The 12,096-nt window shown below is 38.8% G+C and overlaps 1 protein-coding gene across 9 annotated transcripts in view; it reads left to right on the top strand.

Moving 5' to 3' along the window:
• COBLL1 (cordon-bleu WH2 repeat protein like 1) overlaps positions 1-12,096 on the top strand; it is a 154,895-nt gene that overhangs the window by 52,372 nt on the left and 90,427 nt on the right. The window contains exon 1 of one of the 9 annotated variants that reach the window (XM_057744574.1): positions 9,744-9,759. The exons of the other annotated variants lie outside the window; for them this stretch is intronic. The gene's annotated coding sequence lies outside the window, so the exon portion shown is untranslated. Of the gene's footprint in view, positions 1-9,743; positions 9,760-12,096 lie in introns of those variants that run through there. 9 annotated transcript variants of the gene reach the window in all.

The following is a 12,096-nucleotide window of genomic DNA, read 5'->3' as shown; positions in this document are numbered from 1 at the left end:
CTGTGAGCCAGATGTCAAATTTCTCAGTGTTTATAAATGGCAACATGGAGTTAAGTGACTAACATGGATAAAATGGCAACACACCTAGATGGAGAGAACCTTGGAAGAAGAAGCATGGTTGTAACGAATTAGAGTAATACATTAGTGTGGAAGGTGCAGAAGGGATTCAGGAAAACGTTGCCTCTGCTCCCTTTTCCTGATCTGCAGAGGCAAGGGGAGAATCAGGTTTGAGAGGTTCACAATGGAGATGATGTAATCGGGCAACAGGCCACATATGTTAAGACAAGGAAGTAGAGGGGATCTTCGTAGAAAATATTAAGAATGGTGTACCGTGCTTCTTGGGAATTGGATAACAGTTCCAAAAGTATGACAGAAAATTGTATGGGTAGGGGTTGGTGAGAAGGGACCTAGGAGAATGACACTCAAGCCACTCCGGGCAGTGATTACAGATTGTGGGCCTGAGAGAGATGAAGCTGTAAATAAACCCTCTTTGTGAGGCTCTCTCTGCTGTGCTTGAAGACTGTTATTTTTTTTAAGTGATTTCGCTGGCTATTGCTTGAGCCATTCCTCGTAGACCACCCCATAAGCAAAGCTGCGTACAGTTCTCCAAGGCCCTTTATGCCTGCCTCTGCTCATCTGCTCATACCTAGCACGTACATCCAGTTTTCCAAAAATGTCCCTCTTAATCCACGTCAACCCCGAACATCCACATCCCATACGGCTGTGTCGACCCTCACCTCCTCCAGGATGTTTTTCTTCATACTTCTGCCTAGATACATGATGTCTCTTTTATTTGGCATAACTTTTAAGATGCTTTTGTACCTATGTTCTTCTGTATACATTTATGGCAGGACTGCATATTTTAGTACGTTTCCTGTACTAATACAGTGCCTCGTCCCTTGTGTGTGTAACATAGCTTTGTGAACATGGCAGTTGTAAGGGACTCCAAACGTAGTGTAGAGAGAGCCCTCTAGATTTGAGGAGTTATATTCCAAGTGTTCAGATATTCTTGATTCATTTCTCCATGCAGCAAGGTCAGCTTTGTTAACTAAATTATTTTTATATTTAGGAAAACTGTAAATTGAACTTAAGACATAATATTCATCTGAAAAGTAAGATGTATTATCTTTTTTATGTCACTGCTTCATTTCCGTCCCTTTATCACTGTTAGCTTCCTATTTTATACATGGCTGGTGTAAAAATTCCCCCTTTTGTGGGGAAGGGGTTTAGGGTTTCCTATAGCTGTTTTTTAATCGAAGAAGACCTCAGCTGTTGCCCATGTATCAGCTTCCTATTTTCTTCCTGGAGAATAAACCTCAAATGTTATTTTTCATTTTTTGGGCTTAGACACCACTGAAATCCCCTCAGCAAGTAGAATGCGTAGTTAAATGATGAGTGGAATATCTGCACAATGTTTATTTCTGCTACCACGGCAACTGCAAGCAATTGCATTGTCTCTCACTTTTGGATCTCCTAGCGTACATGAAAACGAAAACGTATGGTTTAACTTTCCCTTCTGGAAGTTGTGGCTCCCTCCCTGTTTCATCATAAAGGGCTTTGCCTATTGTTTGTTTGCTTTTAAACAAACAAACAAAAACACAAACAAAACCCCCAACTCTCTAAATCTTTGACTGCTTCAATTCATTTATGAGGTTCTCTAGAAGTTTTCTCATGAATGCCTGAATACCCTTATTTTAAATCCATTTAGTTTTTTAAAAAAGATTTTATTTTTTATTTATTGGCTGCATTGCATCTTCATTGCTGTGCGCGGGATTTCTGTAGTTGCAGGGAGCGGGGACTACTCTTCATTGTGGTGCTTAGGCTTCTTATTGCAGTGGCTTCTCTTGTTGCGGAGCACAGGCTCTAGGTGTGCGGGCTTCAGTAGTTGCTGCGCATGGGCTCAGTAGTTGTGGCTCATGGGCTTAGTTGCTTTGCGGCACATGGGATCTTCTTGGGCCAGGGATCGAACCCGTGTCCCCTGCAATGGCAGGCAGATTCTTAACCACTGCTCCACCAGGGAAGCCCTCCATTTACTTTTTATGTTAATCATTTTGAAAATCATTTATTGACTCTTCTGGTGCCAATGAAATTGAAAAATAAAAATGACAAATTTCCTGCTCTAAAGGAACCCACAGTGTAGGAAGGAAAACAGATAAATGGGTAATAAGTATCACAGAGAGCTTTTGCACTCTGATCACCCGTGAACGGCCTCCTCTAAGTGCTTAGTGAACACAGGACAGGGGGCTAGAATGTTCCAATGGGAGGAAGGGGGAGAGATTAGGCGTGTCTTCTCAGAGGAATTAACATTAGAACTGGCTTTTTAGGGACTTCCCTGGCAGTCCAGTGATTAAGACTCCACGCTTTCACTGCAGGGGGCCCGGGTTCAATCCCTGCTCAGGGAACTAAGATTCTACATGCCTCTCAGTGTGGCAAAGAAAAAAAAAAAAAGAACTGGCCTTTTAGAGAGAACCTGTGCTTTGGACAATGGATATGTCCCTTTGGACATCACCAAGGGAATTCATGGGATCGGCTATGCAAGATAATTATATATGTGGATTGAACACCTTCTATATGCTTCAGTGTAAGGAACTTTAGGGGACTAAAGAAATATCTATGAATTATTTTAAAAGAATGGAGCTTAAAATTTAGTTAGAGATACAAAATGCAGACATGAAAATAGTGAGACAATCTAGGATTATAAGTATTGCCAGGTGTTTATGGTGTGGCTTCTGCATCTGTGCCTGTAGGGATAGCACTCCTTTTTTCAAGACTCTTAAAGTCTACTTGAGAATATAAAACACACATAAGTGAAAACTAAGCATTTTAGTCAGTCCATAAAATTAATATGAATGAAATTAGAGATAAGTGCTATGAACACTATGAAATAAGAAAAATCATCATGAATTGAGGAGAGAAGGAACCCTTAGAAGGTTACAGTGGTCCACTTGGACCTGCTGCTTCTCCTTTTCTTGGCCTGGTTTGGCACCTGTAGAAAGAGTGTGACAATATCCACTCCCATCAGTAGTGTTAGATAGTTTGAATTTCATTCTTACCACTTGCCACAAAATTAGAATATCTAGTGCCATTATCTCTTAATCTTTGATGTGTTTGGAATGCCTGGGATGAAGGAGGAGATTTTAGTGTTTGCTTCTGGCCAGCACAGCTAGGACATGTATTTCTATTTATTTATGTATTTATGTATTTATTTATTTATTGGCTGCATTGGGTCTTAGTTGCTGCGCACTGGGTTTCTCTAGTTGCAGCAAGCGGTGGCTACTCTTCATTGCGGTGCACGGGCTTCTCATTGTGGTGGCTTCTCTTGTTGCGGAGCACAGACGCGGGCTTCAGTAGCTGTGGCCTGTGGGCTCTAGAGCGCAGGCTCAGTAGTTGTGGCACACGGGCTTAGTAGCTCCGCGGCATGGGGGATCTTCCTGGCCCCGGGATCGAACCTGTGTCTCCTGCATTGGCAGGTGGATTCTTAACCACTGCACCACCAGGGAAGTCCCAGGACATGTATTTCTGACACTGTCTGATTGATTAGATGGCCTTCATCAGGGCCACAGCCCACAACCTGAGAGGTATGCACCCTGCCTTTCTGAGAGACCTGTGGAATTTTGGCATTTATTGTTGGTTTATTGCTGTGGAAGTCCAGAAATACAGTCGTCATAATCACATACTAAGCTTACCTTTGTATAAACGTAAGAAAAAAATGTTGGCAAGTAGACAAGCTACTGAACTATTGATAACATTTTAAACCTAGCCGTTTTATTTTAAATATAACTTTGGGAAGTTATAATTTTCTAGGAGATAAAACCTATACTCGCAGTAGGTTTTCTTACTGTTTCAAACATACTAATATGTTCAACTTTGATTAAACATTATGATTAAGTGATATATTAATAGACATGTTACCTTTACATCCCGGTTGCTGTTATGCAGTGTAAATCTTTCATCAGAAATCTACATTATATTAATAGCAGTCTTAAAATATCTGGCCGGTTTTTTTTTAAATTGTGATAAAATACACATAACATAAAATTTACCATTTTAACCATTTTAATGTGTACAGTATAGTAGCACTTAACACATGTACAGTGTTGTGCAACTGCAGCTATCCAGTTCCAGAACATTTCATCATCATTCCTGGAAGGAAACCCATAGCCATTAGGCAGTCCCTCCACATCCTCCCTCCCCAGCTCCTGGCAACCACTAATCTGTTTTCTGTTTGGTTTTTGATGTATATACTTTGATGTCATAGCTTGCAAAATAATGGAAGTACTCTGGTTTGATCTTTATTACTCAGTTTATATAGTGGTATAATAATACGTTTCTATTCAGTTTATTAGACTCATTTTCTGATCAGGTGGGTATTTTTAAAAAAAATACATTACCGGGAATTCCCTGGCGATCCAGTGGTTAGGACTCCATGCTTTCATTGCCAAGGGCACGGGTTCGATCCCTGGTGAGGGAACTAAGATTCCACAAGCCATGTGGTGTGGCCAAACAAAAACACACCACCCCCCAAAAAACATTAACCAATGTAGAGAATTTAAGGATGAGCAGCTCTACTTTAGAAATGTTCTTTAATATTAAAACATCAGTATTTCTATTAATGGAGTAAAAAAACCTCACAGAATTGGAAATAAGGAGGTCAGGCATTTTCTTAAGCTTTTGTAATACTGAGAGTGAACGGCTATCACCATGCTAGCCATCAGTATTATTCACACTTTTGTAATCTGTGGAAATCTAAAATCGCAAAACAGAAAAGGCAATGCAGAGAAACAGAGGAATTAAAAGTATCATCTAAATGAAAAAATGTCCTAAATCGCAAGCATAAAAATTCCCTTTTTTTCTACTGGATAATCTTCTCTGAGGCTAAAGAAAAAATACCACTATGAAATAATGTATGACTTTGTTCAGGTTTAAAAATTATATGCATTGATAATGCATGATATCAATTTATTTAGAAAAGCATTTTTACTTTTTCCTTAAAAAGCAGTAGCGACATTTGGATACCAGTTATATCCTTGATATCTGTTGAAAAGTATCTGTTTTATTGGTCTTCTCTGTGCATGCAGTTCCCTTATGCTCTTTTAAAAGACGTTTTGAGTACAGAGTGCTTATAGATACGCTGTTTCACAAGGAAGCCCTTTGAAACAAAATCAGGTGGGAAGATTTAACTTGGAGCACATTTGGAATTAAATTTGACTTTAAGTTTAGTGGGTAAGAGTGCGGGTCTGGAGTCAGACCGCTTGGGTTCAAATCTTGCCCCTCAATTGTACTACTTCATTGACAAGACTCTCTGTATGGTTCTTAATCTGAAGTATCTCGCAGACAAGTAGAGTGCCTGTTTGTGGGTTGCTGTGGGAAGAGTGAGAGAGGGCCTGAGGAGCTCTCTGTGAAGAGCCTGCTCTGCAATAAGTGTCCACTGAGTGTGAGCTCTTGCTTAGCTCCACGATGTTGCCAATGCCTTCTTCATCTACAAATTAAAATGTTAGCCCAACACTTGTACAACTCGTTAGGAACAATTTTATTTCCAGCAGCCTTTCACAAAAACTCTTCCAACTCTGTCAGTATCCACGTACTTTTTTTCTTTGGACGTGGGCTGTTATTGTGATGTTTTTGTGATATGGATATGATCACCTAAAAAATAAGACTTTTTGATAAAAAAGTCTAATCAGCACAACAATGTAAAGCAATTATACTCCAATAAAGAGCTTTAAGAAAAGTCTAACGCAAAGAAGATAAATGGCCGTTTTCTGTGCGTTATGCATTGTGATCTACACATAAGGTGTTGAGTCTTATTTTCATGTTTTTGATTTTAAAGTAATGAAAATTACTTTTATAATTAGAATGCAACATTATGAAGTTCAGAATATTACAGAGGAAAACATATTACTCACCGCTGGTTAAATCCTGGAAGGGGGGGGGGTGTATTTAAAATTCTCCCAAGATGAAAGACATACCAAGGGGAAAATATACACATCACAGGCAAGGTATTCTTAAAGGGAGTCTGTTCTGAGTTTGACGAAGTGGAAGAACACATTATTAACTGGGAGTTATATTTACCCCTTGCCCAGAGACCTCACAAGGTGACAACGTGTCTTCTTGAAAACACAGCATCTCCACTGTGTCTTTGCTTCCCCTGCCCTTGGATTTCCACTTTGCCCAGCAGAGACACTGGCAGCACCGCCCAGGGCAAACAGTATTTGATTTCTAAATAAGGCACAAAGCTGAAAATACACAAAAGTGGAGTAGTTGCTAAATAAATAGGAGTCCTACAGCTCCTGTCCATACTTTGTATTGATGTTTCTGTCTTTGTAGAGCTCATAATCCAACATCCTGGGAGCCAAGAAAAATAATATTTAACTCTTCAACTAATGTTTAATTATTAACCATTTTCCAAGAGGAAGCCGCATTATAAAAAAGTTGGTCTAGGAAAAGCCCTCATGAAAAATCTCAAAACTTTTCCATGTGACTCACTCAGAATCCCTTAAAAAAAAAAAAGTATATGTGTATATACACACGTATATGTGTGTGTATCTTTAAGTTTAAATTGACTACTAACTTGTAATTTAAAAATTTTTGAACTGATTTACCCTTTTTTTAAAAGGGGGAATTGAATGGAATTAATTTCGCTTTCTAAATTGTTTGCTACAAATGTCTGCTTATGTTCTCTTTGGGGCGTTAGAAATCTCAGTAAGTGTTCACTATTTCAATGCTGTAGGCACTGTGCTAAGGACTTTATGTTAATTATTAAACTTTCACAGTAAACCCCTGAGTACACATTACTACCACCCCATTTCACAGATGAGGATCTGAGATAGAGTGAGGCTAAGTAACTTGCCCTTCATAACTTGTCCCTTATAACACAGCCACTTAATGGCTAAGCTGAGAATCAGCCCAGATAGTCAGGTGTATCTTGATAGACTGTCCCACATTTAGCAAAAATTGCACTTTGCTTGAATTGTAGGACAGGGGATGATGCTGTAGCTATATATCTAAACTAAAAAAGGAATAAAAGTCACCATATCATAACTTTACGCCTTAAAATATGAAAAGTGCTTTGTTCTCAGCAGGCCTCACCTCAGGCTCAGTGCAACAGGAGAACTTTCTGCAGATGGAGGCCTTACCCACATTTCTCACCTGCATATCTCTTACTTTGCTTTTAATTTTGCATCTAAATTAGTGGAGCTCTATCCCTGAAATTCTTCTTCTTTGCTCCTTAGACTGAATTACTGGGACAGTGGCTGGTGGAGGAGCCCTAGTCTATGCAGTCTCTATTGCAGGAGCTGAAGGGCCTTGTTGGTAGAGGTGCTCACAGGGGACCCTTCTGCTCTGAGGACATAGCCGTGCCTGAGCCTGAGCATCTGTGGGAGGATGGGAGATGTCCTGCAGTGAAAAGACTGCAAAGGTATCTCTTGCCAGAATTTATGTTCTGAGGGGAACTGGGTTTAGGGAGGGCAGCCAGACCAAGCAGTGTAGGCAATGAGGGGAAGAGAGGACTCGAGTTTAATTCTGAGGTTTTTGGCTTGAGTAGGGCTGTTTATTGAGATGGCAAAGACTAAGGGAGGAGAGACAAAGATTTCACTTTTGGCATTGTCAAGTTTAGGATGCCTAATTAGATGGTGAACAGGAGATGAAAAGAAACTGGGCAGCAATACCCAGGTAGGGTGACAGTGCAATTCATTGTGCAACCAGGGACACCTTTGAGAGTGGAAGGAGGGTGGAGTGGCATTTGGGTTTTAAAGACTAAAGCTGGGACAACAGAGGCACATTGGGACTGTCTTGGCAAACTGGTATATGTATGATATGTGGGAATCTGCTTGCAGGCAAAGATTTCAGCACTGACAGTATCGGATGTTCAGAATACTACAGGGTGGTCAAGTGAGATAAGAACGGAGAAGAGCTCTCTTCTTCAGTATCCACTGAAATATGAGGGTCGCTGGTGACAATAGAAACACAGGACAGGCTTATCTTAGTGGCGTTAGGGGGTGGCAGACAGATGGGTGTGGACCTCGGAGTGGATATGAGGTAAGGAAATAGAGGTGGAAGCTACAGAGGTTTTGTTGTGGAGAGGGCTGTTGGTGAAAAATATCTAGAGTGTCGTAAGAGACCATTGAGTCTCATCAAAACTGGAAACGAAGTCCCAGAACTTCCCAGTGGAAGTTCTCAGTTTTATTTTAGGCTATAGCTGTATCAGATTCAATATTGCACAAGTGGAAGAAGAAATAATGCTTCTATTGGTGAAAATAATGGGACGTAATTTTGGATCAACATTTCTGTTGTTTTTATTTGAATAATCTATATTTGATTTTGAACATCTTAGAAAAATCTGAATTGTTGCAAAGAGGAGCTTTGATTTAAAAAAAGGACTGACTATAAAGTGTAGCCTTTCCGATTACACTGCATTCACATCAGGGTTCATATTCTTCTGGATTAGTGGGGTAATCAGCTTCCATTGACTATATCGGAGTTTCCGTGGTAGAAAATTGTGCTTGTCTTGAACTAATTGGAGCATGTGCAGGGAATTTACCTGTTTCTTTTTCCTTTTTACAAAATTAAATGACTGATTTTTTTCCCTGAATCTGATTTTTATATACCCAGCTTTCTTCAAACTGTCTACAAAGAATTTTTTTCTTTACTACTACATAGATGTGTTTCTTAACACTAACATCTAATGATTAAATTATCTAGTAAGATGTTACTTAAAAATTTTTTGCAATTATGTATGCTGAGAACCTGCAAGCATTTATAACTTTATAAAGGAGATGAAAACATTGAATTCTCTGGTTTTAAAATTGCTTGGTAAGGAGTTACTTTTAAAACTGCTGTGTAAAACACATTCTCTTTAGAAAAAGGACCTGTGAAAATGTTACATGATCATTCCCAGAATGATTTTGTAAGACCAGTGAATTCCTTCTTTTACATTTTTGCCAGAGGTAAGGAGTGCCTGGCACTTACACGCATGGTAAACAGAAGAGTCGGTAACAGGACAGGACAGCTGGTTTAACATTCTCTAAATGTAAACAGCCAAAGGAACAGAACTGTTTCATAGAGACTTTCTGAAAGAATTGTAAGTATATATGATTTGTAAAACTTTTAAAATAATTTCACGTTTTCTAATCATCTGCTTTTAAAAATGGTCTAAGGCTTTACTTTGAACTATTATTACTCAGACATTTTTTAACATGTGTGAGAACTCATTTAGTCAGAATTATTACAGAAAAGGCTGAAGAATTTGTGGGTTGTAGAGTTGATATTTTGGAGAGTAAATTACCTAATTTATTCTCCTTGACACATTAAATGTATGGGCAATGATGTAACTTATGCTTGTTGGAGAAGAAGAAAATTTTTAATATAATTCTTAATTCATTAAACTCTGTATGTGTATAAAATTAATTACTGCTGTTCATTTCTATTCTTATTTGATAACTTTCAAGCTTTAAGATTTGGTAAAGTTTCTTCAAATTATCATGAACCTTTTAATAAGCAGTGCGGTAATTATACTTATCTAGGGTTTTCACTTTTACAAAGTACTAATCATTTCTTTTTTAATACTCACAAGAACGCTTTAAAGCAGACTTTGGATGTTTTCTTCACTCAATGTCAGTAAACAAGAAAGCTGAAATTCAGAGGTGTGAAGCTACTTAACAGAGAAATTCAAACTAGGATGAAGCATTTTGAGCCCTAGATTCGTGCCCTTTTGCTTATACCATCCTGGCGTGGTGCCTGTCTGTATGAACACCCCTTTAGGTGGTGAGTAAAAATAGCATTTAAAAAACAAAAACAAACAAACAAACAAAAAACGATGGTTAACACATTACTCTTAGAGCAGAGCCGGAATATGATATTAACTCTGTTGGCATGTGATGCGAATAAGAAAGTTGCTAGTGGAAATTCTGACTTGGCTGGTGCTTGATTACATATAACTTTGCTTGCTTAACTAACCAAAGAACACAACCTGACTCATCCCTTCGCTTAGAGTGCTGTACTTCATTTGTAAAAATGTATGTCCCAGCACTTCCATTCTCTTTTTAAAGACCACGCTAACATCATCTCTTAAATAGTTGCCTGGCATTATGTAATCTTAGATGAAATGTGAAAATGAGTCTTTTTGTATATGCTAAAATTTGGGGGTAGAATATCTGTGGAGGTTTGGTGATTTAAAAAAATAATATGAAGGAAAATGTGAGCTAGCATTGTCACGTTCTGGAAAGTATTTTTTTCCAGATTTTAGTGAGATATAATTGACACATAACATTGTGTAAGTTTAAGGTGTACCACATGTTGATTTGATACATTTATATATTGCAAAATGATTACCACCGTCAGTTCCATCACATCACATAATTACCATTTCTTTTTTTTTATGGTGAGAATATTTAAGATCTACTCTCTTAAAACCTTTCAAGTATATAATAGAGTATTAATGGCTATAGTCACCATGCTGTACATTAGATCTCCAGAACTTATTCATCTTATAACTGGAAGTTTGTACTCTTTGACCAACATCTCCTATTTTCTCTACAGCTGTTTTAGATTCCACATGCAAGTGGTATCATACAGTATTTGTCTTTCTCTGTCTGATTTATTTCACTTAGCGTAATGCTCTCAAGGGGCATTCACATGGTCGCAAATGACAGGATTTCCCCTTTTCTCCTAGCTGAATTGTATTCCATTATATATAATATTACTATTATAATTATTATATATAATTATGTATATAATTATATTTTATAATATTATATATCATGTGTAATATATATACACTATTATATATAGATATCATTATATATATATGCCATATCTTCTTTATCCATTCATCCATCGATAGACACTTAGGTTGTTTCTATATCTTAGCTATTGTGAATAATGTTGAAATGAACACATGCGAGTGCAGGTATCTCTTTGATATCATCTTTTTAAAAAAAATTAATTATTTTATTGGCTGCATTGGGTCTTCGTTGCTGCATGTGGGCTTTCCCTAGTTGCAATGTGCAGGCTTCTCATTGCAATGGCTTCTCTTGCTGCGGAGCAGTCTCTAGGTGCGTGGGCTTCAGTAGTTGTGGCACATGGGCTCCGTAGTTGTGGCTCACGGGCTCTAGAGCGCAGGCTCAGTAGTTGTGGCGCATGGGCTTAGTTGCTCCTCAGCATGTGGGACCTTCCTGGACCAGGGCTCGAACCCGTGTCCCCTGTATTGGCAGGTGGATCCTTAACCACGGTGCCACCAGGGAAGCCCTGATGTCATCTTTTTATTTCCTTTGGATACATATCCAAAAGTGGGGTGCTAGATCATATGGTAGTTCTATTTTTAGTTTTTTGAGGAAGATCCGTGCTATTTTCCATAGTGGCTGCACTGATTTACTTTTCCACCAGCAGTGCATAGAAGTGTCACTTATAACATAGATGTTTAGTATTTAAAGAAGTCTTCTCAGAAGTGATGATTATAAAAACCTTAGAGAGTAGAGAAGAAGTAACAATTATTTGTACCTAGGAAAGATTTTTTTTTTTTTGGGGGGTACACCAGGTTCAATCATCTGTTTTTATACACATATCCCCGTATTCCCTCCCTTCCTTGACTCCCCCGCCTCGAGTCCCCCCCACCCTCCCCACCCCAGTCCTCCAAGGCATCTTCCATCCTCGAGTTGGACTCCCCCCGCCATACAACTTCCCACTGACTATTTTACAGTTGGTGGTATATATATGTCTGTGCTACTCTCTCGCTTCGTCTCAGTTTCCCCTTCACCCCCCGCCCCCTCCCACACCTCGAGTTCTCCAGTCCATTCTCTGCACCCGCGTCCTTGTTCTTGTCACTGAGTTCATCAGTACCATTTTTAGATTCCGTATATGTGAGTTAGCATACAATATTTGTCCTTCTCTTTCTGACTTACTTCACTATGTATGACAGATTGTAGTTCTATCCACCTCATTACATATAGCTCCATCTCATCCCTTTTTATAGCTGAGTAATATTCCATTGTATATATATGCCACATCTTCTGTATCCATTCATTTGTTGATGGGCATTTAGGTTGCTTCCATGTCCTGGCTATTGTAAATAGTGCTGCAATAAACATGATGGTACAAGTTTCT

This window comes from Hippopotamus amphibius, chromosome 8 (assembly GCF_030028045.1).
Source record: "Hippopotamus amphibius kiboko isolate mHipAmp2 chromosome 8, mHipAmp2.hap2, whole genome shotgun sequence".
Taxonomy (NCBI): domain Eukaryota; kingdom Metazoa; phylum Chordata; class Mammalia; order Artiodactyla; family Hippopotamidae; genus Hippopotamus; species Hippopotamus amphibius.
The sequence above is the reverse complement of the archived record's forward strand: the minus strand, read 5'-3'. Positions and strand labels throughout refer to the sequence as shown.